This window comes from Oryctolagus cuniculus, chromosome 9, assembly GCF_051225735.1.
Source record: "Oryctolagus cuniculus isolate XC-2025 breed Fujian yellow rabbit chromosome 9, ASM5122573v1, whole genome shotgun sequence".
NCBI classification, from domain to species: Eukaryota; Metazoa; Chordata; class Mammalia; order Lagomorpha; family Leporidae; genus Oryctolagus; species Oryctolagus cuniculus.
Window position 1 is genome coordinate 103,305,928 of NC_142875.1, and position 24,425 is coordinate 103,330,352.

Consider the following 24,425-nt stretch of genomic DNA (forward strand, 5'->3'; position numbering starts at 1 on the left):
CAGACTTATCTGAAGTCACATGGAGGGTGTGATCTGTGCCACAGGCGGAAACCTGTCTGACTCACGCTTCCCGTGCTCCTGCTGCCTTGGCTGGGAGAGTGAGTGGGTGGGGGCAGGGGCAGCGCCATTTCCCACAGCTGCTTCCTCTGTCCCTCCACCGCTGCAGAGGCCTGGGGACCTCCTGAAGGGGACAGGTACCCCCAAGGGCTGGGGGCCCTGGGAACCCTCTCCCTTCTCTTTTACCCACAAGTCAGCCAGAACCACGGGATTGTTGTACCTGAGCGAGGGCAAACAGAGGAGCACCACACACTGATGGAATTTGAGGGTCCTTTATTGCCCACAGTGGACAGCAGCTCATACCCTAAAGAACTCTTGACCATGAAGCCTGAAGCAACAGGCAAAAGGCAAAAAACACAAAAAGTGGAAGGGGGAATACATGGTTGCTAGGATCGGGGGGGAATCCATGATTACTAGGGTCAAGACGACCTAAAGCCTTTGCAAAACTAGGGGCCAGCGCTGTGGTGCAGTAGGTTAATCCTCCACCTGCGGTGCTGGCATCCCATATGGGCGCTGGTTCTAGTCCTGGCTGCTCCTCTTCCAATCCAGCTCTCTGCTATGGCCTGGGAAAGCAGTAGTAGATGGCCCAAGTCCTTGGGCCCCTGTACCCGCATGGCAGACCGGGAAGAAGCTCCTGGCTCCTGGCTTTCAGATTGGTGCGGCTCCAGCCATTTTGGCCATTCGGGAGTGAACCAACTGACCGAAGACCTTTCCCTCTAATCTCTCCCTCTCACTGTCTGTAACTCTACCTCTCAAATAAATAAATCTTAAAAAAACTAATATCGATTATAATCTTAACAATACCAGTTATAATTTTAACAATTTCAGTTAGATTCTTGACAGTAAGCATAGGTATTATCATTGGATTAAATCATAGGTAGGACATAGACAAATTACGTTTTTGTCATTAGCCCAGGTGCAGCCTATCCGCTTCCCAGCTTGAGCAATCATGCTAGGGGGTGTTTGTGCTTTGCCAAGTGCGATGTAGTGGACTGCTGTTGTCTGAGTGCTTTAGATCATAGTTCCAGACCAGAGTCTCATGATGGTGGTGTGTGTGTGCATGTGTGTGATTTCTCAAGATGGCGTCTCAGTCTCAGGTGCTCCAAGATGGAGTCCCTACTGTCAAGGTGTTACTTCAGGATGGTGTGGGTGACAGGCACAGGCAGGGGCCTGACGGCAGGTGGGGTCAGAGGACGCTGCAGGGGGAGAGGGGCTCAGGATGGATCAGAAAGTGGAGGACTATTGAGGGTGAACCTGTGCCACCTGCATTGTGTCCAGGATCATCCCTCTTTGTATTCTCGCTAGCTGGACCAGTGGCTGAACCCCTGAGAGTCTGAGGTTACCTCCTAGAGCAGATGAGAGCTGTCCCATCCAGGAACGCGAGTGCACACCCTGCACGGGCTGGATGTGGAGCAGGCGCCAGTGACCCTTCACTGGGGATGATGGACCCCAGCTCCAGCGCCTCTCCTCCTCGCCCCGGGCCTAGGGCACTGTGACAGCATGGATTCCTGCAGTGGAACGGAGCTCAGAGTGGCAGGGAAAGGGAGAAGACATTCAGTAGGAGGGGGCATATGGGATAAGCCTCACCTTTATTAGCACTCAGAGTAACCAATGGGTGCTTTGGGAGGGGCGGCGTGGACACTTCTGGGCTCCAGAAGACTCCATTACATTTTCTTTTTATTAATTAAAAAAAATTATTTGAAAGGCTGGGAGACAGAGATGAAGATAGACAAAGCCATCTGCTGCTTCATTCCAAATGCCTGCAACAGCTGGAGCCGGGCCAGGCTGAAGCCAAGAGCCTGGAACTCAGTCCCAGAAGCTGGGATGGGAAGTGGAGCCCAGGCGCTCTGATACGTCACGTGGGCGTCCCAAGCAGCATCCCAGCCGCAGAGCAACAGGACAGCTGCCGTGCTCAGAGAGTTGCCGGTCTCTGTGTTCTGCTAGTTACGGGCACAGAAATGCAGTCTGTACCGAGTTGCTGGAATTTTAAACAAATGTTAGCTTATTAAAGTAGCCAGTTTTAAAATTTAGCGCTGCTCATTTTAAGGTCAAATTTTAAATTTTGTGGTTCTATTCTGAATGTAATAAAATATGAAAAATCTTACTCTTTTGCTTTTTTTTTTTTAGCTTCAATCTACAGATTTTGTTGTATTGTTTAGAATGTATTAGAACAAAGACAATCTTCTCCACTTTTTAAAAGTAAAGTTTGACGAACTCAAGTAGAATAATCAGAATCCCATCAACAATCCATTCTATTATAAATATAGCCCCCTGGGTGTCGGTATTGTGGCCCGGGGGGTTAAGTCACTTGCAACGCTGGCGCTGGTGCTGGTCCTGGCTGCTCTGCTTCTGATCCAGCTTCCGGGGACCAGGTGCTTGGGCCCCAGCCATTCACGGCAGGGAGCCCGGCTGGAGCTCCTAACTCTTGGTTTCTACCTGGCCCGACTCGACTGTTGCGGCCGTCTGGGGAGTGAACCAGCGATGGAAGACCTCTTTCGGTCTCTCCTCTCTCTTTCATGACGCCTTTCAGAGAATAAAGTATTCCATCTTTAAAACAAACAAACAAACAAACAAACAAACAAAAAAAAACATAAAACAGGGGCCGGCTGTGGCTATGGCCTGGGAAAGCAGTAGAAGATGGCCCAAGTCCTTTGGACCCTGTACCCAAATAGGAAACCTGGAAGAATCTCCTGGTTCCTGGCTTTGGATCTGCGCAGTGCTGGCCATTGCGGCCAATTGGGGAGTGAACTAGCGGATAGAAGACCTTTCTCTCTCTGCCTCTCTGTAACTCTACCTTTCAAATAAATAAATAAATCTTTAAAAAAATCCTAAAAATAAATAAATAAAAAACATAAAACATAGTTCACTGAATTCCCTTAAATATTTTAAACTACTTATCTGAATTTAATGCATTTGATTTTCTTTTTAGTTAGATGTGTGACTAGGCAGACTTCTGATTAATAGGAAAAACCTTCCTAAATACTTAAACACTCTTAGTAAGCCTGATAAATGTTTATATAAAGTAGATCTTAAATTCCCTCAAACATTATAATTCTGTTAACAGTGAACATCTTTCGCACCCTTCAACTTAGAATCATTAGCTGAAAATCAACCATATGTATTCTCTTATTTTTTCAATCATACATTTTAAATAGAATAATGAGGCTAATCTATAATTCTACTATGTCAAGTTCTTTTAGGTATCACAAAAACTTTAAGTAATAAATACACACAGATAATCCCAGTGACAAAGCTATTTGAAAATTAGCAGGAGTTTGATTTGCTTCATCACTTTGATTTTCTCTTTAAAAAAAAAAAAAAGATGTATTTATTTATTTGAAGGGCAGAGAGAGAGAGAGAGGATCTTCTACCTGCTGGATCAACAACCAAATGGTTGCAATGACTGGGGCTGGGCCAGGCCAAGGTCAGGAGCCTGGACTTCCATCAGGTCTCCCACATGGACCACCTTCTGCTGCTTTCCCAGGTACATTAGCAGGGAGCTGGATTGGAAGTGGAGCAGCCAGGACTGGAATCAGCGCCCACCTGAGATACCAGTTTTGCAAACTGCAGCTTAGCCTGCTCTGCCGTGACACTGGCCCCAGCTTTGACTCTTTTAAGTTAAGGTTTGACCACAGACGTATAACCAAAATGAGTGATGTGGAATAGGAACATATTATTATTATTTAAAGATTTATTTATTTGAAAGAGTTACAGAGAAGGAGAGAGAGAGATAGAGATAGAGATAGAGAGAGAGAGAGAGAGAGAGAGGTCTTTCACCCTCTGGTTCACTCCCCAAATGGCCTCAACGGCCAGAACTGGGCCAGGACGAAGCCAGGAGCCAGGAGCTTCATCCGGACCTCTCACATGGGTGCAGGGGTCTAAGCACTTGGGCCATCTTCTGCTGCTTTCCCAGGCCATAGCAGAGAGCTGGAATGGAAGTGGAGCACCTGGGACATGAACTGGCACCCATATGGGATGCAGCAGCTTTACTGTCCACGCCACAACACTGGCCCCTTTTTATTATTTAAAAAATTATTTATTAGGGCCTGCATTGTGGTACAGTGCATTGGGCTGCTGCCTGCAATGCTAAGCATCACATATGAGTGCAGGTTCTAGTCCCAGTTGCTTCCGATCCAGTAAGATCTCTGTCTCTCCTCTTTCTGTAACTCTGCCTTTCAAATGCATAAAAATAAATTCTAAAAAAATTTTAATTAATATAAAGAGAAAAGATTTCACGTATTTCAGATACAATTGTAAGAACATAAGAATATTTCCCTGTCTCCCTCCCTTCCTAAAAATAAGTCTGTAAAAAATTATTTATTTATGAGAGAGAAAAAGAGAGAGAGAGATCATCTGTCTGCTCATTTACTCCTCAAATGCCCCCGACAGCCAGAGGTGGGGTGAGGACTGAAGCCAGGAGCTGAAACCCTGCCCAGGTCTCCCCCGTAGGTGGCAGGCACCCAGCTATTTGAGCCGTCACGGCTGCTCCTGAGGGTGCACACCAGCATGAGGCTGGAGCGAGAAGCAGGAGCCAGGCACTCCCTGTGGGCTGCAGGCGGCCTGATTGACTGCTCCACCGTGCTGCCAGATGCCTGCCCCAGAGCTGCTATTTTCAAGCTTAGACCTTACGCCGGGGAGGGAGCCCCGGGAAGGCTGTTGCCTGTGCAGGGGTGTGTGTGTGTGTGGCGCGGAGGAAGAGTGAGCACCCACTGGAATCTGTCTCCGCCTCCAGCCCTGATGACATCAGCCACGTGCAGAAGGACCCAGCCCTCAGTGCCGAGGCGCTGCACACTCGCCTGGCCCAGGAACTGCCGAAAGTGAAGGAGGGGAGGCAACAGGGCGGGAGGCCCTGCAGGCCTGGCTGCTACCCAGGCAGACAACGGCGCCCGGAAGGTCACGGCCATGCGTGTGAGCTGCTGCCGCACCTGGCACCCCCTGCTGCCCTTCACAGCACAGCGCCTGCCGATTCAGTCCTGCTTTTCTACCTTTTCAGTTGCACACGTCTCCTGAACACAGTACCCTAACCTAGAACACATACCTCTAACCCAGGGAAGAATTTCCAAGAACAAGGCTGTCATCTCAGATGCAAAGCTGGTACAAAGCTGCCTCATCAATTCCAAACCTATCTGCAGGTAAAAGGACACCTGTCAGGGCCGGCATTGTGGCATTATTGGGTAAAGCTGCTGCCTGCAATGCCTGCCAACTGGGGCTATTTTTTGCTGCTTTCCCGGGTGCCTGGTGCATTAGCAGAGAGATGGACTGGACGCAGAGTAGCCGGGACTGGGCATTCGTAGGGGATGCCGGTGTCGCAGGTGGCAGCTTAACCCACTGTACCACAACGCTGGCCCCTTAAAGTTTTATTTTATTTAAAAATTTTATTTTATTTATTTATTTGAGAGAAAGAGAGAGAAAGAAAAAAAGATAGAGGTATCCTCCATCTGCTAGTTCATTCTCTAAATGCCTGCGACAACTGGGGCTGGGTCAGGCAGAAGCCAGGAGCCGGGCACTCCATCTGGGTCTCCCACGTGGGTGACAGGGACCCAAGGACTGGAGTTACCACCTGCCGCCTCCCAGGATGTGCATTAGCAGGAAGCTGGCATTGGACTTGAACCCAAGCACTCTGACGTGGGATGGGGGTGTCTCAAGTGGCGTCTTAGCTGCTGCTCCAAATGGCCACCTGGCCTGCAATGATTTAAGCTGCTTTGCAAATTTAACTATTTCTGATTTTCTGTAAGTCCCTATATGCCCTTTCCCCCTCCCCAAATAAGCCCATACCCTTCCGATGGGTTTAGATTTACAACTTACTTTCTGGTCCAAACTGCACCCTCATGAGAGTACCTGGAAGTCTGGAGTCCCCGCCCATGCTGCAGCCACTCTTGGCAGTGCTTCCCTTTGCCCCCCTGGCCACTGCCTGCTTTCCTTAGCCTCTGGCCCTGTGGATCCCAGCTCTGTAGATACTGCAGTGACATCGGCGGGCGTCTGCAGGACTCTGCTCACAATGCTGCAGCTAGGCTAGCGATGCTGAGCGCTGGGCAGGGCCCTGTAATGCTCAGGGGTAAGGCCGGGAGGTGCAGAGCAGAGGTGCCTACTTTGCTCAGCCACAGCTGAGATACTCCCTAGGGAGAAGGGGGTCCACGCGCTCCTCTAGGGAAGGGACGGGCGTCAGCAGCAGCCATGGACAGCCTCTGTGCTCCAGCAGGGTGGGGAGGAGGGCCTTGTGGGCCGGCGGCATAAGGAGGACGCCCCCAGCTGGGGCTCACTGCCCAAGGAGCCCTCTGCTTGCTAGGCCTGGGTTTGTTTGAGCAGAGGCGGGAGGCTCCTGTCCCCCCTGCTTGGGCCTCGGGTGCCCCCTTGTGGTGGAATAGTGATGTGCTCCTCAGAGGGTTTCAACATCTCAGCACCGGGTTTCTGCTATCCAGCGTCTCCACCCCCCACCCCCCCACCCCAGGAGGGTTTTCCTGTGTCCGCATAGCAAATCCCAGGGATTAGGGGGCCGCTGATGTGGGCAGAGGGGCTCAGTCCCAAAGTCTATCTGTGGCTGTTGAGTCATCTGTCTTTAACAGAACCCTAAAGAATGCACCAGAGTGTTATGTAATCTTTAAAGCTCTTGGATTTTCTGGCCTATTTTGGCCCAAACTCTAGCCCAGTGGTTCTTACTTAGCTTTTTGGGAAGAGAAACGGGGATCTTGGAGAATCTTAAAAAGATGTGGATCTTCCTTTCGGAAATGCACGGGCATACTATGTTATGAAGAGAATTTAAGAATTTAGTAGACTCGGGACTGGGATCCACCTGGTTTGTAAAATCGTCTACTGTAGATCCGTTTCCATTTGCTTCTCAGAAACTTGGCGCCTTCCAAGGAAATGGACGACATGTACTTAAGACAAGCTCGAGAGAGGAAGGACACGGGGTCAACTTTCTTCTGCCCAGAGAAGCAACAATGCCTTGTGCCTTTGGTGAACAGATCTCAGGAACACAAACAAGAGAACCTCAGGAGGGATCTTCTTCAAGTTGTCCAAGCCGACGTGTCTGAATGAGACAAAAGGCAGCCACTCTGCGGCAGCCTTGCCTACAGCAGTTCTTAGGCTCTTACTTCTGGCTCATCCCAGATGTCCGAAATATCTCTGAAAGTTTCCAGAGTCAGAGAAAAACATTTAAGAGATTCCAAAAACTCAGCGCCTGGCCTGCTTCTCAGAGAAACCATAAACAAATTGATCTATGTCCCTTTAAGACACATCTATAAAAGGATTTTTCTTTTGGCTGGGTATTACACATTTGCTTAATAAATATTTACGTAATGCACATTGGGAAAGAGAATTTTAGAGTTGGTAGAAACTTGAGGGGCTGGTGCTGTGGCGTAGAGGGTAAATCCTCCTCCTGCAGTGCCGGCATCCCACATGGGTGCCGGTTTGAGTCCCAGCTGCTCCACTTCCGATCCAGCTCTGTTTACTATGGCCTGGGAAAACAGTGGAAGATGGCTCCAGTCCTTGGGCCCCTGCACCTGCATGGGAGACCTGGAAGAAGCTCCTGGCTCCTGGCTTCAGATGGGCCCAGCTCCTGCCACTGTGGCCATTTGGGCAGTGAACCAGTGGCTGGAAGACCTCTCTCTCTTTCTCTCTCTCTCTCTCTCTCTCTGCCTCTGGCTCTCCGGCTCTCTGTAACCTTGTCTTTCAAATAAATAAATAAATCTTAAAAAAAAATGAAAGAAGTCAACTTCCACCCACTCATTCATTCACTAAAGTTAATGATCAATAAAGAGAACTGTTTTAATGGAGATTCTTCAAAAAGCAGAAGAAGGGGCAAGACTTTTTGGGGAGTGGTGAGGACACGGGTTGGGACACCATATCCCGTATCAGAGTGCCTGGGTTCAAGTCCTGGCTCAGATTCAGATTCCAGGTTCCTGCCCTAGGAGGCAGCAGATGATGGCTCAAGTATTTGGGTCTCTGCCACCCACATGGGAGACCTGGGTTGAGTTTGGGCTTCTGGCTTTGGCCTGGCCCAACCCTGGATGTTGTGGGTTATTTGAAGAATGAAGCAGCAAATGGGAGAGCCCTCTGCCTCTCTCTCCTTCTCTCCTCTCTCTCTGCCTTTTAAATAAATAACAAACAAATACACAAACATTTTTTTAAAGGCAGAGGAGGCCTAGCCGCAAAGCCCACTGAACCTGCTGTGCGGGGGAGGCCGCGGTGAGCTGCAGCTCGATGGGGTAGCAGGGGCTTGTCTCAGACCGCATTAAGCAGCGTGCAACTGGGGAACGCACTGTGGCACAGAGCCAAGGGAAATCCAAGCCTGTACCCTACTGGCACCTTTTCCTGGTTTCCACAAAGGCACAGTGTGGACTACCAGTCTCGGGACGCTGGCTAAGGCGTGGAAACGGAAAAAAGAGCGAGGTGCGTCCGCAGAACCGGTATTTCAGCCTGGCTGGGGAAAAAGGACCCAGTGAGAAGGTTGAGTCTGCGCAGAGACAGAGACGTGAGGCCACGTCCTGACCTCACGCCCGCAGCGGGAATGCTGGGAGCGGCATGGGGACCTCTTTCCCAGACTGCCTCTGGGAGGGGTGCTGGGGAGGCTGTGGCCGGGAGATGGCCTGGCCCTGGGGGCGAGCAGCGACGGCAGAGGAGAGAGTGGTCAGTGGTCCAAGGAGGGAGAAGGAGGGTGGGGCACAGACGGGCTGCGCTGGAGGCCGCGGCCTGGAAGCCAGGCTGCCAATGGGGTCTGTGACCTCCACACCAATGCTCTCACAGGTTTCAAACCTTTAAATGTGCTCGCACCCTTTGGCTCAACAGTCCCACGGCTAGAAGTCCATGCCAAGGGAAGAAACGGAAATGTGTGCAAAGGTGTGATAAGAATGATCTGTGAAAGTCTTTTTTTATTATTATTATTTTTGTTTATTTGAAAGACAGAGTTACAGAGAGAGGCCTTGCATCCACTGTGCACTCCCCAGATGGCTGCAATGGCCAGAGCTGCGCCGATCCGAAGCCAGGAACCAGGAGAGTCTTCCAGGTCTCCCAAGTGGGTGCAGGGGCCCAAGGACTTGGGCCATCTTCTACTGCTATCCCAGGCCATAGCAGAGAGCTGGATGGAAAGAGGAGCATCCAGGACGAGAACCCGGGGCCCGTATGGGATGCTGGCACTTCAGGCCAGGGCTTTAACCTGCTGCACCACAGCGCAGACCCCAAAAGTCTTTTTTTAAAGAGATGTATTTATTTATTTTTAAGAATTATTTTATTGATTTGAAAGACAGTTACAGAGAGAGAGAGAGAGAGAGAGTCTTCCATTCCACTGGTTCATTCTCCAAATGACTGCAATGGCCTGAGCTGAGCTGAGCTGATCTGAAGCCAGGAGCCAGGAGCTTCTTCCAGATCTCCTATGCATGTGCAGGGGCCCAAGTACTTAGGCCATCTTCTACTGCTTTCCCAGGTTGTAGCACAGAGCTGGATTGGAAGAGGAGCAGCTGGGACTCGAACCAGTGCGTATATGCAATGCCGGCACTGCAGCTGAGGCTTTAACCTGCTGCGCCACAGCTCTGGCCCCAAAAGAGATTTATGTATGTAAGTATTTGAGAGGTAGAGTTAGAGAGAGAGAGAGTCAGAGACAGAGAGAGCGCTTCCATCTACTGGTTCACTCCCCTAAATGGTCGTAATGGTCAGGGCTGCGCCAGACTGAAGCCAAGAGCCAGGAGCTTCATCCAGATCTCCCACATGGGTGAGGGGGCCCAAGCACTTGGGCCATCTTCTGCTGCTTTCCCAGGCAGAGAGCTGGATTGGAAGTGGAGCAGCTGGGACTCGAACTGGCACCCATATAGAATGTCAGCACTGCAGGCCGAGGCTTAACCTGCTATGCTACCATGTCGGCTCTAATGAGTGAGTGACTTTTATTTTATACTTTTAGCTAACTAGAATCTTCTACTTTTTTTTTCTTTACTGACTAGGTCTTACAACAACAACAAAGTTTTAGCAGCAAATTTACAACAGATTTCGGTCTCCTCCTAGAAGGTAAGTTGGGGACTTGTGTTAGGACAAAACAAGATCAAGCATTTAACCACTCAACACAGGGCCTACCTTAGAGTTAAGCACCTTTACATATGAGCTACAGATGCTTCCAGAACAGCTGCAACACCAACAAAGCCTCCTCCTCTAATTAGCTACAGAGGTACAACACTGGTACTGCGACCAAGGCATGACTGCCCTCAGCTGCTATTGTTGGCCATGGCTCAGGGACAGGGCTTGAAATCACGGGAGGGACAGGCTGGGCTGTGATTCTGCTGCTTAAGACTCGGGCTGAAGTGAGAAGCTTCTGCTTAGGCAGCAGCATTTGGACGGGAGGCTGAGTGGGGACGGGAGATGAGGCAGAGACTGCAGGATCAGAACAGCTCAGCATCAGAGGGCTGGTCTGGCATTCTGCCCGTGCTTCCGGGAACCTCCGCTGCAGGCACCCTTGGTCTGCAGGCTGGGCGTGGGAGGGGGCTGCGGGGGTGGAGAGCGCTGCACGGAGCCCCTTATTGCCAGGCAGGCCCCCTCACACTTGCCTTTGTCTGTACTTCATCTGAGCCTGTGACAGCTGAGACTCCTACTCCTCTCCAGTGAAAAAAGAGGTCGCTCTAACCCCTTCTACCACTTCTGCCCAAGCTCTGGTCCACGTAATGTTTCTCCTTCCAAAGCCGGAATCTTGTCTAATGTCACTGTCACTTCCCAAGACTGCAATCGGTCCGTGGTGCCCTCTGCACTCTGTGCCTTCCTCTGCCAGGTTTCCATCACCATGAGATACTGGATCACGCCACAGCGTGTTAGCCCAAGTCAGCTAAATGCAGCCACTTTGGGCTGTCTAAGGATATTACGGTAGGATATAGATATCTGATTGTGCTTTCTTTGTCTCTGATAACAGTTTTCTAGGAAGATTTACCGTGTGGTAGGATGCAGAAGCACCTGAAAAGGTTTTATTTATTTTTTAAAAAATGTAAGAGGCGGGGGGGGGGGGGGCCGGTGCTGTGGCTCACTTGGTTAATCCTCCGCCTGTGGCGCCTGCATCCCATATGGGCACCGGGTTCTAGTCCCGGTTGTTCCTCTTCCAGTCCAGCTCTCTGCTGTGGCCCAGGAAGACAGTGGAGGATGGCCCAAGTGCTTGGGCCCCTGCACCCACATGGGAGACCAGGAGAAGCACCTGGCTCCTGGCTTCGGATTGGCATAGCTCTGGCTGTAGCGGCCATTTGGGGGGTGAACCAAAGGAAGGAAGACCTTTCTCTCTGTCTCTCTCTCACTGTCTAACTCTGTCAAATAAAAAAATTTTAAAAAGTAAGAGGTGGGCATTTGCTTTGAATTATAATTTGCATGCAATAAAACACAGATTTTTTTTTAAAGTTATTTATTTGAAAGGCAGAGTGATAGGGAGAGAGGGAGAGAAAAATCTTTCATTTGCTGGTTCACTCTTTTTTTTTTTTTTGGCAGGCAGAGTAGACAGTGAGAGAGAGAGAGAGACAGAGAGAAAGGTCTTCCTTTGCCGTTGGTTCACCCTCCAATGGCCGCCGCGGCCGGCGCGCTGCGGCCGGCGCACCGCGCTGATCCGATGGCAGGAGCCAGGTGCTTCTCCTGGTCTCCCATGCGGGTGCAGGGCCCAAGTACTTGGGACATCCTCCACTGCACTCCCTGGCCACAGCAGAGAGCTGGCCTGGAAGAGGGGCAACCGGGACAGAATCTGGTGCCCCAACCGGGACTGGAACCCGGTGTGCCGGCGCCGCAAGGCAGAGGATTAGCCTAGTGAGCCACGGCACCGGCCCATTTGCTGGTTCACTCTTAAGATGTCTGCAACTGTTGGGGCTGGGCCAGGCTGAAGCCAAGACTATTTGGGTCTCCCAAGTGGGTAGCAGGGACCCAAATACTTGGATCATCCTATACTGCCTTCGCAGGCGCGTTAGTAAAAAGGTGTTAGAAGCAGAGGAGCCAGCACTCTAAGTGACACCGTGATGTGGGATGTGGACATGGCACGCAGTGACTTAGGCCCTGTGCCGTAACACCTGCCCCTGTGAACAATCTTATGCAAGTATTTTGGATATATGCTTTTATCTGTCTTGGATAAATGCCTTGGAAGGAGTTGCTCGGTCATAGGGTGGAGGTCTGTTTAGTCTCATTAGAACCTCCAGAAGAGTTTTCCTTGTAATAGTATAAACTTGCACCGGCAGTTTCTGGAAGTTTCAGCTGCTCCACATCTCTGCCAGTATTTGGTGTCATGACCAGATGGGCCTCTGTCCACTGTGAGGGAGAGCTGGGACTGAGAACAGGTGCGGTTGCGGGGGTATTTATAAATTTGGTGATGTTTAGTTCTTTGGCAAAGATGGATGCCAAGTCGTCTGCTGAGAGCAAGCAAATGGGATAGGGCTTAGGAGTTTGAACAGAGGAGATGGAGGAGATGGGAACAGTCATTGTGTGGCGGGTGGGAGCAGGTTGACCAGGAGGATCTAGCAGGGTCAGTGGGGGACTCAAAGGGCCAGTGGTCATGTAACCATTTTTTAAAAATTATTTATTTAGTTAGTTATTTAACGATCTCTTCCATGCACTGGTTCACTCCCCAAACGACCACAACCAGAGCCAGGAGCTTGGAACTCCATCCGGGCCTCCCATGTGGGTGGCAACGGGCCAACAGTTGGGCCATCATCTGCTGCTTTCGCGGGTGCATTAGCAGGGAGCTGGATGGGAAGTGGAGCAGCTGGGACTAGAACCAGCACGCACGCAGTGTGCCAGCAAGAGCTTGACCTCGCGTGTCACCACAGCAGCCCTGGCGGCGTAACCTTGAAGCGGTAGCACAGTGTAACATGTGAGACTGCCTGGGGAAACGCAGAGACCCAGCTGCGTGCAGGGAGAGGGACAGAGTGCGGTTCGTCCAGGACTGGGTGTTTCCGTGAAAGAGTGACCGAAGTTTGTGATATTAACAAAAGCTTGAGGAAAGTAGTGGTCTGGAGACTCAGAGATAGAGAGAAAAGGAAGTGAAAGTGGCAGGAGCTGACGGCGGAAGATCACGCACAGGAGGCAGGGGCCTGGCCAGCCCGAGGGGGAGCAGGCTGCCCGGGAGCTGGAGCTGTGGCCCGAGTCTCACACGTGTCAGGTGCAGCTGTCATGCGGGAAGCATGGGACAGAACGGGTCCTCTGTAAGCTGTTCCCCGCTACACCCGCGTGTGTGTGTCTGCTCCCCAGACTGTAGGCTTCCTGAAGCCAGGACTCACGTCAGACTTTCTCTCCCCTTGCACAGTGCGTGGTGTCTAACAGGTGCCTAATAAATCTACGAGTTGCAAAGATGGAAGGATGAACTGATTTGCCTTTAAGAGTTGGGCTCTGTGAGAATTTTCTGGATTCTCTAGTCCAGAAAACAGCTAGTTCTTGTACCCAGAACGAAGCGTGGACCCCAGATTGGAGAGGCTGACAGGCAAAAACAATGAATTACTGGATTCAGAAGCAGAAACCTGTGTCTGAAACCTCAGTGGGAACCAGTCCTGGTGGGAGACTACTGAGCAGACATCAGCAAGTCGCTGGGGGCTCAGTGTGGGCAAGTTTGAGGCGACACAAACACCCAGGGGAGCCCGTCATCCGGGACTCCCACACACGTGTGAGTGCTGACTGCTGGAGTCCACCAGGTGCTCACAGGTAGTTTATCAGAGAAAAATCCCCCCAAGCTTCTGGCAAGGGGAGGGGAAAAGGAACCATTCTGGAATATTCCAGAGTGTCTGTTCTTCCTGGCAAGGCCTGTCCTCAGGAGAAACTGTTTGGCCTGCTAGAGTCTGGTCCCAGCCTAACTGACCCAGGAAACAGCCAAGCCCAGCTCCTTCTAGCTGTTCTGTCCCACCCAGCCCTGGCCGTTGTGGCTATTTGGAGACTGATCTAGAGGGTGGAAGATGGGTGGTGGGAACCCAAGTGCACAGGCCGCCATCTGCTGTCTCCCGGGCACATGAGCAGGAAGCTGCATAGGAAGTGAGTGATGACTTTCTAGATGCAAAACCAAAGGTGCAAGTCGTGAGAGAGCTGACAAGCTGGAGTTCATTAAAATTCAAATTTTCTGTTCTGCGAAAGGTCTTTCAAGAGAATGAAAGGACAAGCCCCAGACTGGAAGAAAATATTTGCAAAAGATGTGTCCGTAAGAACTGTGGTTTAGGCTCACTGAAAACTCAGCAGTAAGAAAACAGACACCCTGGACCAGACCCTTTAACGGACATCTCATCAAAATAGAGACACAGAAGGCAAACAGGCAACCGAAGACTCCACTGCGTGTCATCAGGGAATTTCCAACTAAAGCAAGCAGAGCTCTCGCCACACACCTACTGGAACGACCCAGATCCAGAACACCGACACCCCCAAGTGCAGACGGGGACGTGGAGCCGCAGGGATTCTCATGTGCAGATTGTCAGAACACAACACGGTGCAGCCCCTTTGGGAGCTTGGTGACTTCTTACAAATGTGAATGATTCTCACCATGTGATCCAGTAATGACGCTCATCAGTATTTACTCCATTGCTTGGAAACTGTGGCCATAGAAGACCCTGCATATGTGTGTTTTAGCAGCTTTAGTTATGATTTCTAAAAGTTGGAAGCAACCAAGATGTCCTTTAGAAGGGGAATGGACAGCTACACTGGCCGGAAACATGAGCTGTGAAGCCGTGAAAAACCACAGAGGAACCTTTCGTCTTCATGGGAGAAGGCATGAAGGTCACAGAGGGAGCTTCAGTAGAAACTGCAAGGGACTAGTTTTGTGGCTCGACAGGTTAGGTCACTGCCTGCAACTCCAGCATCCCCTACGAGCAGGGAGTTCAAGTCCCGGCTGCTCCACTTCCAATCTAGCTCCCTGCAAATGCGCCTGGGAAAGCCACAGAAGATGGCCCAAGTGGGGCCCCTGCAGCCATTTAGGGGGCGTGAACCAGCGGATGGAAGATCTCCCTCTACCAAGCCATAACTCTAATTTTCAAATAAAGAAAAATAAATCTGAAAAACAACAGAAATTGTGATGTGCAAGAAAGCAGTCTGAAAAGTGTACATGCTGTATGATTCCAAATAATTAGCATCCTGGATAAAGCAAAAACAGAGAGAGAGTGAAAGATCCCAGGGGTCTCCTTGGAAAGACGGAGAAGGTAATTTCAGGGCTTCTGAAGCTATTTTATACAACAGCACATGGGAGCTGCAGAAAGCTCATTTGAGATGGAATTAAAAGGTGAAAACCACTTTAAATCCATGCATACGAGCGTAAATGATGAGTTCAAGACATTACACATTTGCGAGGATCCACAGAACCAAGCAACACAAAGAAAGAGCCCAAATGAAGGCAGGAACTTTACTCAGTATCAGTGCATCAATCCTAATAAACACATCGCATGAACGGAAGCTGCTAATAGATAAGAGACTGAGTGTGTGGGGGAAGCCAGTGTGTGGAACTCCCTGTGCAACTTTTCTGTAAACCTAAGACTGTCCTAAGCAACAAAGCCGGTTATAAAAAAAAAAGTCAGTTTCCCTCATTTTTGTGTCTTGTCTGGCTATTGGCTTATCTCTCTCCTCCATTCATAATCAAGCTTCTTGAAAGTTGTCTAAGTAACTCATAAAGTATTAACATTTATCAGGTGCTTACTATATGCCAACACTTTCTTTTAAAGAATTATTTATTAACATTTAAAAAGCAGAGAAAGGGATCTTTCATCCTCTGGTTCCCCCCCAAATGGCTGCAATAACTAGGTCAGGTCAGGTGGAAGCCAGGAGCCCAGAACTCCATCCGGGTCTCCCACATGAGTGGTAGGAACCCAAATATTTGGGCCATCACCTGCTGCTTTCCCAAGTGCAAGAACAAGAAGCTGGATAAGAAGTGTAGCAGCTGGGCCTTTTTTTTAAAAATATTTATTTATTTGAAAGGCAGAGAGAGAGAGAGAGAGAGAGAGAGAGAGATCTTCAATCTGTTCACTCCCCAAATGGCCACAACAGCTAGGTTGAAGCCAGGAGCTTCATCTGGGTCTCCCACATGGGTGCAGGGGCCCAAGTACTTGGGCCATCTTCCACTGCTTTCTCAGGAGTATTAGCAGGGAGCTGGATAGGAAGTGGAGCAGCCTGGACTGGAACTGGCATCCATATGGGGTGCCGGCACTGCAGGCAGAGGCTTAACCTGCTACATCACAGCGCCAGCCCCTAGCAGCCGGGACTTGAACCAGCACTCCAATATGGGGTCCTTAACTCACTGCGATGTTGGCCCCTGTGCCAAGCATTTTATCTAATTTGTTTTATTTGCTCCTCACAAAAGTCTTACTGCATTAGTGTTATTTTCACAGATTTGGAGTCTAAGGTGTAAGAGCTCTTGGCCAAGTTCACATCGTCAGTAAGGGGAGGGCCAGGTGTTTGAAGATGAGCACCTGGGAGGTGGTACTCTTAAGTCACTCAGTGATCCCAAGTTCCCACCAGGGTCTCTGCCCTCCTGGGTACTGTTACACTGTTGTCTGAAAGCCGTCTTCTGGAATTGTGCAGTGTGCGAGCCCAGCGTGCCTCCAATGCAGCCGTCACCCTACTCCAGCTCTGCACTGCGTCTCCTCTTATTAAGATCAGTAACCACATTTGGGATGTGCATTATGGCATAGTGGGTCAAGCTGTGGCTTGGGAGGCCTGCGTCCCATTTTGGAGTGCCTGGTTCGAGGCCAGGTTACTCCACGTTTCTGACCCAGCTTCCTGCTAATGGACCTGGGAAGGCAGCAGATAATGGCCTGAGTACTTGGGCCCCTGCACCCATGTGGGAGACCAGGATGGAGTTCCTTGCTCCTGGCTTTGTTCTGGCCTAGCCCCTGCTGTTGCAGGCATTTGGGGAGTGAACCAGAAGATGAAAGATTTCTCTTTATCTTTCTGCCTTTCAAATAAACTTTTTTAGAAAAAAATTTTTCACTAAATCCAATAAGCGGTTTTTAATTTTATTTTTAATATTTATTTATTTGAAAGGCAGAGTTACAGCAGTGAGAGGGAGAGACAGAAAGAAAGGTTTTCCTTCCGCTGGTTCAGTCCCCAGATGGCTGCAAACAGCTGGAGCTGGGCCAATCTGAAGCCAGGAGCTAGGTGCTTCTTCCCGGTCTCCCATGAGGGTGCAAGGGCCCAAGCACTTGGGCCATCTGCTACTGCTTTCCCAGGCCATAGCAGAGAGCTGGATTGGAAAAGGGGCAGCCGGGACTAGAACCAGAGCCCATATGGGATGCCGGTGCCATGGGTGGAGGATTAACCTACTGCGCCATGGCATTGGTCCCATATTTATTTTCATTTATTTGAAAGTCATAGCTACAGAATGAGAGAGAGGGAGTTACAGAGAGAGATTTTCTAACCACTGGTTCATTCCCCAAATGGTCGCAACAGCCGGGGCTGGGCTAGGCCTAAGCCAGGAGCCAGGAGCCAGGAGCTTCATCTGGGTTTCCCACTCAGGTGCAGGGGCCCAAGGAGTTGAGCCATCTTCTGCTGCTTTCCCAGATGCCCCAGCAGAGAGCTGTATCAGAAGTGGAGCAGCTGGGACTCGAACTGGTACCCAAATGGGATACTGATGCTGCAGGTAGTAGCTCAACCCACTATGCCACAGCCCTGCCCACCCCTACCCCCCAGCCAGTAAGCACTTTCTTTTATTTAACGTCTCCCCAGCTTTTTGACCTACTGACCTCTTCAAAACATTTTTCTCTGGATGTCTTGTTCTTGCCTCTCTGGCTGCTCGCTCCCAGTCACATGTGCCAGCTCTGCCCCTTCTACCTGGCCGTCAAACGTGGAGGTTCCACAGGGTCTCTCAGGACCTCTGCCCTGGTCACCCGCTGCACTCTAGTGATCTCATCCACTCTTTTTTTTTTTTTTTTTAGACTTATTTATTTGAAAGGCAGAGAGAGAGAAGAGAGAGAGAGGTCTTCCATCAGCTGGATCTCTCCTCCTAAGGGCTGCAATGGCTGGGGCCAGGCCAAGCTCAAGCCAGAATCATGCAACTCCATCTGGGTCTCCCATGTGGGTGCAGGGTCCCAAGCACTTGGCCCATCTTTCTCTGTTTTCCCAGGTGCATTAGCAGGGAGCTGGGTCAGTAGTAGAGCAGCTGGGATTTGAAACCTGGCCCTCATGTACACTGGTGTCACAGGCAGAGGCTTAACCCATGGCGCCACAACACCAGCCCCTCATCTACTCTTGTTTTTCAGTTACCATCTGTCTATCCAGGACCCCCAAACTTATGTGTCTAATCTCTTCAGCATCAGCATTTCATTGTCTCACAGGTATTTCTTAATGCTCTTGGGGCCGGCGGGTAAAAGACCTGCAACCCCAGCATCCCATATAGCTGCCAGTTCGAGTCCCGGCTGCTCTACTTCCTGTCCAGCTCCCTGCTAATGCACCTGGAGAAGCAGTGGAAAATATCCGAAGTCCTTGGGCCCCTGCACCCATGTGGGAGACCTGGAAGAAGCTCCTGGCTTCTGACTTCGGATTGGCCCAGCTCTGGCCGTTGAGGCCATTTGGGGAGTAAACCAGGGGATGGAAGATCTCTCTCTCTCTCTCTCTCTTTCTCTGTAGTGCTGCCTCTTAAATATATAAATAAATCTTAAAAAAAAAAAAAAGAAAAATCAAAATCTTTCAGATCTTTTACTATTCTTAACCCAATCACACCCATTTCCTTGTATTTTATTTATGCGTGCAACACACACCCTAGCAGGTTCTGTGATATATAAGCATATGTGTAACTTGACTCATTGCCAAGTGAGGTGACTGTGCAGTTACCACCTGGATGAAGAGACGGAGATTACTGGAAGTTCAGAAGTCGTCCAGCGCACCTCTGCCATCACAGCCAACTTCCTCCTCCCTAGACGGTGGTTACGGGGTGGCCGTGCTCACCACCTCCTTGCCTTGGGTTGTGGGAGCTTCCTGCTCATGGATGCATCTCTGAACGCTTTTTCAACCTGAGGAATGACATCACCCTGCTCTCTTAGGGGAGCAAAACATCTTTTCCTACTACTCAGGAGAGGCTTTCTGGCTGGCGCCTGGAGGAAGTTAGACTGACCAACAATTAGCAAGGGGAAAGCGCGCGGGGTTTATTGGCACCTGAGTCATGCCCACGTGCAGCAGAGACGCGGTCAGGCTTTGCTGGAGGCGTGGTTAGCACGTGGGCTGGCGTGGGATCACAACACAGAGGAGTAAATTCATAGCGTAACAAGACAAAGGAAGAGAGTTTTAGGACTCCAAGGTCAACAGCTTGTGGGACTGTGGTGTGCGTGGATTTCAAATTTTTTTCATACCCGAATAAACTTCTTGAAATTTAATTTCTCACGCCCTTTTTGGAGCAGCAGGAGATAAGTGTTGTTTTAGGAAGGCTGGTGATTGCCGTGCGGAGTTCCCTTGTACTGCGTACAGGCCATGAGAGCTGAGCCCTGCTTGTGGCCAAGTCGGGAAGAAGGTAGAGAGCTTCCTCTCTCTCCGGATGTTTGTGACATCCGTTATTTTTCAGTTGTCTTTAGGAGAGGGACATAGAGAGAGGTCTTCTATCTGCCGGTTCACTCCCCAGATGGCTGCAACGGCTGGATCTGGGCCGATCTGAAGCCAGGAGCCAGGAGCTTCATCCGGGTCTCCCACACGGGTGCATGGGCCCAGGCACTTGGGCCATCTGCCACTGCTTTCCCAGGTAAGAAGCAGAGAGTTGGATCAGAAGAGGAGCAGCCGGGACATGAATTGACGCCTATATAGGATGCTGGTGCTGCAAGTGAATGTTTAGCCACTACACCACAGTGCAAGCCCCAAATAAACTAAATCTTTAACAAAAAAGAAAGAAAGAAAAGAAAACAGACTACTTATACTAGCAATAACAAGGATGCATTTCAAAAATAGGACATAGGATCAAAAGAAGCTAGACATGAAAGATTTAATTTATATGTAATTTAAGTACAAGCAAAATTAATTGATGGGGATAAAAGTCAAATAGTGAAAAAAAAAAAGGTATATGTTTCTGAGAGCTGTCCTTGCCTCCCAGAGTACAGAGCGGGACCCAAGCAATAAGGTGCTCTCCGCAGGGAGTGGCAGGGAGTCCTCCAGAGAGCTCAGAAGCTCAACCCCTTCGGGGACAGCAACATGGGTACACACACGTAACAATTCTAGGCTGTACACATCACACACTTTTTGAAAATTTTTTTTCTGATTTCCTAGTGTTCTCAGGTTAAGTACAAAATCCTTACTGCAGTTTACAACTCCGAATGATCTGCTTCCTACCCGCTTCTCCAACTTCTCTATCCCTAACTTCAGCTCACTATTCTTCCTACCACAGGGCCTTTGCACATAACTTTTATGCCACCAGGAGAGCTCTTCTTCCCCCACACTCATTCACTTAACTAATTCTCAATTATTCTACAGGTTGTATCTTAAATTTACAAGGGGAGGCATTTTTTTTTTTATCTTCAAGCCTAAATTAGGTCCCTAATTATATGTTGTGCTTCTCTTTTATAGTGCTTTTATTTTATCAGCTCCAAAAGACTGTGTATCAAGTCTGTCTTGTTTGCTGTTGTATCTTAAAAAAAAAAAAAAAAAAAAAAAGCTGGCCGGCGCCGTGGCTCAATAGGCTAATCCTCCGCCTAGCGGCGCCAGCACACCAGGTTCTAGTCCCTGTCAGGGCTCCAGATTCTGTTCCAGTTGCCCCTCTTCCAGGCCAGCTCTCTGCTGTGGCCAGGGAGTGCAGTGGAGGATGGCCCAAGTACTTGGGCCCTGCACCCCATGGGAGACCAGGAAAAGTACCTGGCTCCTGCCTTCGGATCAGCGCGGTGCGCCGGCCACGGCAGCCATTGGAGGGTGAACCAACGGCAAAGGAAGACCTTTCTCTCTCTCTCTCTCTCTCTCTCTCTCACTGTCCACTCTACCTGTCAAAAAAAAAAAAGCTTATTGATTTTATTTTCATTTATTTGAAAGGTGGGCGGGAGGAGAGTTGATTGACTTCCCAGATGCCTGCAACAGATGGGGCTGGGTCAGGCTGGAGCCAAGAGCCAGGGATGTTCCATCTGGGTCCTCCACACGGGTGGCAGGGGCCCAAGTACTTGATCCATCCCCTGCTGCTGCCAGGGTGCCCGTCGGCAGGAAGCTGGATCAGAAGCAGAGGCAGAACTGAATCCCAGGGACCTGGTTAGGGATGCAGCAGCTTAACCTGCCGCACCACGACACCTGCCCTTATTATTGTGTCTTCAGGAGCCTGGGACACAGTAAATGCTCACTGAATGTTTTATTTCTTATTAAACATAAGCTTTTTATTTATTTTTTTTATTTGTGAATCAGAGAGACAGAGACAGAGAAAGAGCTTCCATCCCATGGTTCGCTTCTCGAATGACCTCAGAGCTGGGGAGCTGGGAACTCAACCCAGGTCTCCCATGTGGGCAGTGGGGACTCAATTACATGAGCCATCGTCCCTGCTTTTCTGGGGTCACACTGGCAGGAAGCTGAAGCTGGGAACCAAATCCAGGCACTCTGATGTGGGACACACGCATCCTAATCGGCCTCCTAACCATTAGGCCCAATGCTCACGCCCCATTCTGGAGCTCTGAATGCTAAGTTTGAAAGTGAGGCTCAGATTAGTTTAGTAAACTGGTAGCCCAAGGTCACAGGAGATCAGCTGGAACTCAGTCCCTCAACAGACGCTGCTGACCTGTCTGCAAGGTATAGCCCCAAACCACCCACTTTTCTCCATCTGCTTGCTACTGCAACCTCCTATCTGGTCTCTCTGCTTCTACTCTTTATTATCCACTGAGTTACAATGAAATAATTAGATACAGATGGGGCCGGTGCTGTGGCAGAGTAGGCTAAGCCTCGGTTTGTGGCGCCGGCATCCTATGATGGGCACTGGTTTGTGTTCTCGCTGCTCCACTTCTGATCCAGCTCTCTATTTATGGCTTGGGAAAGCAGTGGAAGGTGGCCCAAGTCCTTGGGCCCCTGCACCTGCGTGGGAGACCTGGGAGAGGCTCCTGGCTCCTGGCTTCAGCTCCAGCTCTGACCGTTGTGGCCATTTGGGGAGTGAACCAGCAGATGGAAGACCTTTCTCTCTGTCTCTCCCTATCTCTGTCTATAACTTTGCCTCTCAAATAAATAAATAAAATCTTTGGAAAAAAAAAAGATACAGGGGCCAGTGCTGTGGCATAGCGGGTAAAGCCAAAGCCTGCAGTGCCGGCATCCCATACAGGCTCGAGTCCCGGCTGCTCCACTTCCGATCCAGCTCTCTGCTATGGCCTGGGAAAGCAGTGGAAGATGGCCCAAGTTTTTGGGCCCCTGCACCCACGTGGGAGACCGGAAGAAGCTCCTGGCTCCTGGCTTCGGATCAGCGCAGCTCCAGCCAACTGGGGAGTGAACCAGTGGATGGAAGACCTCTCTCTCTCTCTCTCTCTCTCTCTCTCTCTCTGCCTCTCCTCTCTCTGTGTAACTCTTTCAAGTAAATACATAAATCTTAAAAAAAAAAAAAAAGATACAGGAACTTCCTAAGTGGAATAAAATAAATGTATCTATTTCAAGTTCTGCTTAATGAAAATGTACTAAAAGTATTGCCAGGGCTGGCTTTGTGGCGCAGTGTGTTGAGCCACCAGTTGCTGCACCGCCATCCTGTATCAGAGCGCCAGTTCAAGTCCCGGCTGCTCTGCATCAGCTCCAGCTCCCTGCTCCTGTCTGGGAAGCAGGAGAGAATGGCTCAAGTGCTTGGGCCCCTGCCATCACCCAGGAGGCCTGGATGGGGTTCCAGGCTTCTTGCTTTGGCCTGGACCAGCCCTGGTCCCTTGTAGCCATTTGGGGAGTGAATCAGCAGATGGAAGATCTCTCTCACTCTCTCTCTCTCTCTCTCTTACTCTCTGCCTTTCAAATAAATAAATATTGAAAAATTAAAAAAAAAAAACTGCTGCCATTAACACCAGGATAAGGACAGAGATGACCATGACTATTTATCATTATTCTGGCAACATATTTAGAGGAGATGTTAAAATACTAGAAATGGGGCCGGCGCCGTGGCTCACTTGGTTAATCCTCCCACTGCGGCACTGGCATCCCATACGGGCGCCGGGTTCTAGTCATAATTGCTCCTCTTCCAGTCCAGCTCTCTGCTGTGGCCCGGGAAGGCAGTGGAGGATGGCCCAAGTGCTTGGGCTCCTGCACCCGCATGGGAGACCAGGAGGAAGCACCTGGCTCCTGGCTTCGGATCGGTGCAGCATCGGCCGTGGCGGCCATTTGGGGAGTGAACCAACGGAAGAAAGACCTTTCTCTCTGTCTCTCTCTCACTATCTATAACTCTACCTGCCAAATAAAAAAAAAAAAATACTAGAAATGTAAAAGACAGCAGAGACAAACTTCACATTGTTTCACTCAGAGAATTCATTCACAAATCTTTATAAATGATAAAGAATCCAGTAGATGATGGGGTAGAAGAAATGACAATATCCTATTTCTGTAGTACTTGCAAAGAGAAAACATTAGGAATAAACTTAAGAAATGTTGGCGATATCTAGCAAGAGAACACTAAAACGCTACTTTGGACACACATAGAAAGGTATCAACGTGCAGAAAGTTAGATCATGTTCCTAAAAGCAAGGCCCAGCACCGGGAAAAACCGGTCTTCTCACTTAAGCTACAGGTTGAATGCCATCTCAGTACCAGGACCAACAGGAGCCTGGCTATTTTTTGGATATGAATAGGCATATATATGGGCAGACATGATCCTCAACTTGAATGGTGTCTTATAGGGTTATACCTTAGCACCGTTTCTCCAAACATTTTTCCCTCCTTAATTTTGTGAACAATGTATACAGTTTGCTTATTGAATGATAAATGGTGACTGGAGAATCATGCGGTCTGGGACCAGCATACTGCAGGAGTGGGAGGACTGAACTCCATTTAAAGATAAACTCGCCATTGTTTACTTCCCCAAAAAGGAAGCTGGAGCGAATGCTTTGACAGTCAACCTTAAATAACCCAGGGCCTCATTTGGGTCAGACGCCGCCGCCCGGGGTATGCATTGTGCAGCTACGCTGTCTTGCTGGGCCCCAGCCCTGTCCTTAACCCCAGATCCAGACAGCGTGGCCTTTTATGGAAGGCGCAGCCTGCTGGCAGCGGCTGCCTGCCTGTCCGCCGAGCTCTGACAGCCTGTACCCAGCAGCATGGGGCAGGACTCTCAGGGACCCCCAATATATACTAAAGAGAGCTAGAGAAGACTGAAGATCAGATCAAACAGCACAAAGCAGACATCACAGTGACCCTCTCTGGAGCTACAAGGAGCCCGCCCAGATTTCTGTTCACCGACAGAACCTGAACTTGGCCTGTGATGTTCCAGGTTTAAAGTGCACATGAGGGGGCCGGTATTGTGGCGTAGCGGGTAAAGCCGCTGCCTGCAGTGTTGGCATCCCATATGGGCACCGGTTCGA

At 49.9% G+C, this 24,425-nt stretch overlaps 2 long non-coding RNA genes across 3 annotated transcripts; both read left to right on the plus strand.

The window, feature by feature from the left end:
- The first annotated feature begins 8,305 nt into the window (after positions 1 to 8,305).
- Positions 8,306 to 15,626, plus strand: LOC138843859 (uncharacterized). 2 transcript variants are annotated; one of them, XR_016213484.1, is made up of 4 exons: positions 8,306 to 8,682; positions 8,800 to 8,892; positions 9,987 to 10,050; positions 14,110 to 15,626. It is a non-coding gene; the product is annotated as an uncharacterized LOC138843859 (long non-coding RNA). The 2 variants fall into 2 exon arrangements; XR_011378981.2 differs by having other exon boundaries at positions 8,306 to 8,892.
- Positions 15,627 to 19,079: 3,453 nt separating this feature from the next.
- LOC149124693 (uncharacterized) lies at positions 19,080 to 22,919 on the plus strand. Its single transcript, XR_016213485.1, has 2 exons — positions 19,080 to 19,453; positions 19,562 to 22,919. It is a non-coding gene; the product is annotated as an uncharacterized LOC149124693 (long non-coding RNA).
- The last annotated feature ends 1,506 nt before the right edge of the window (positions 22,920 to 24,425 follow it).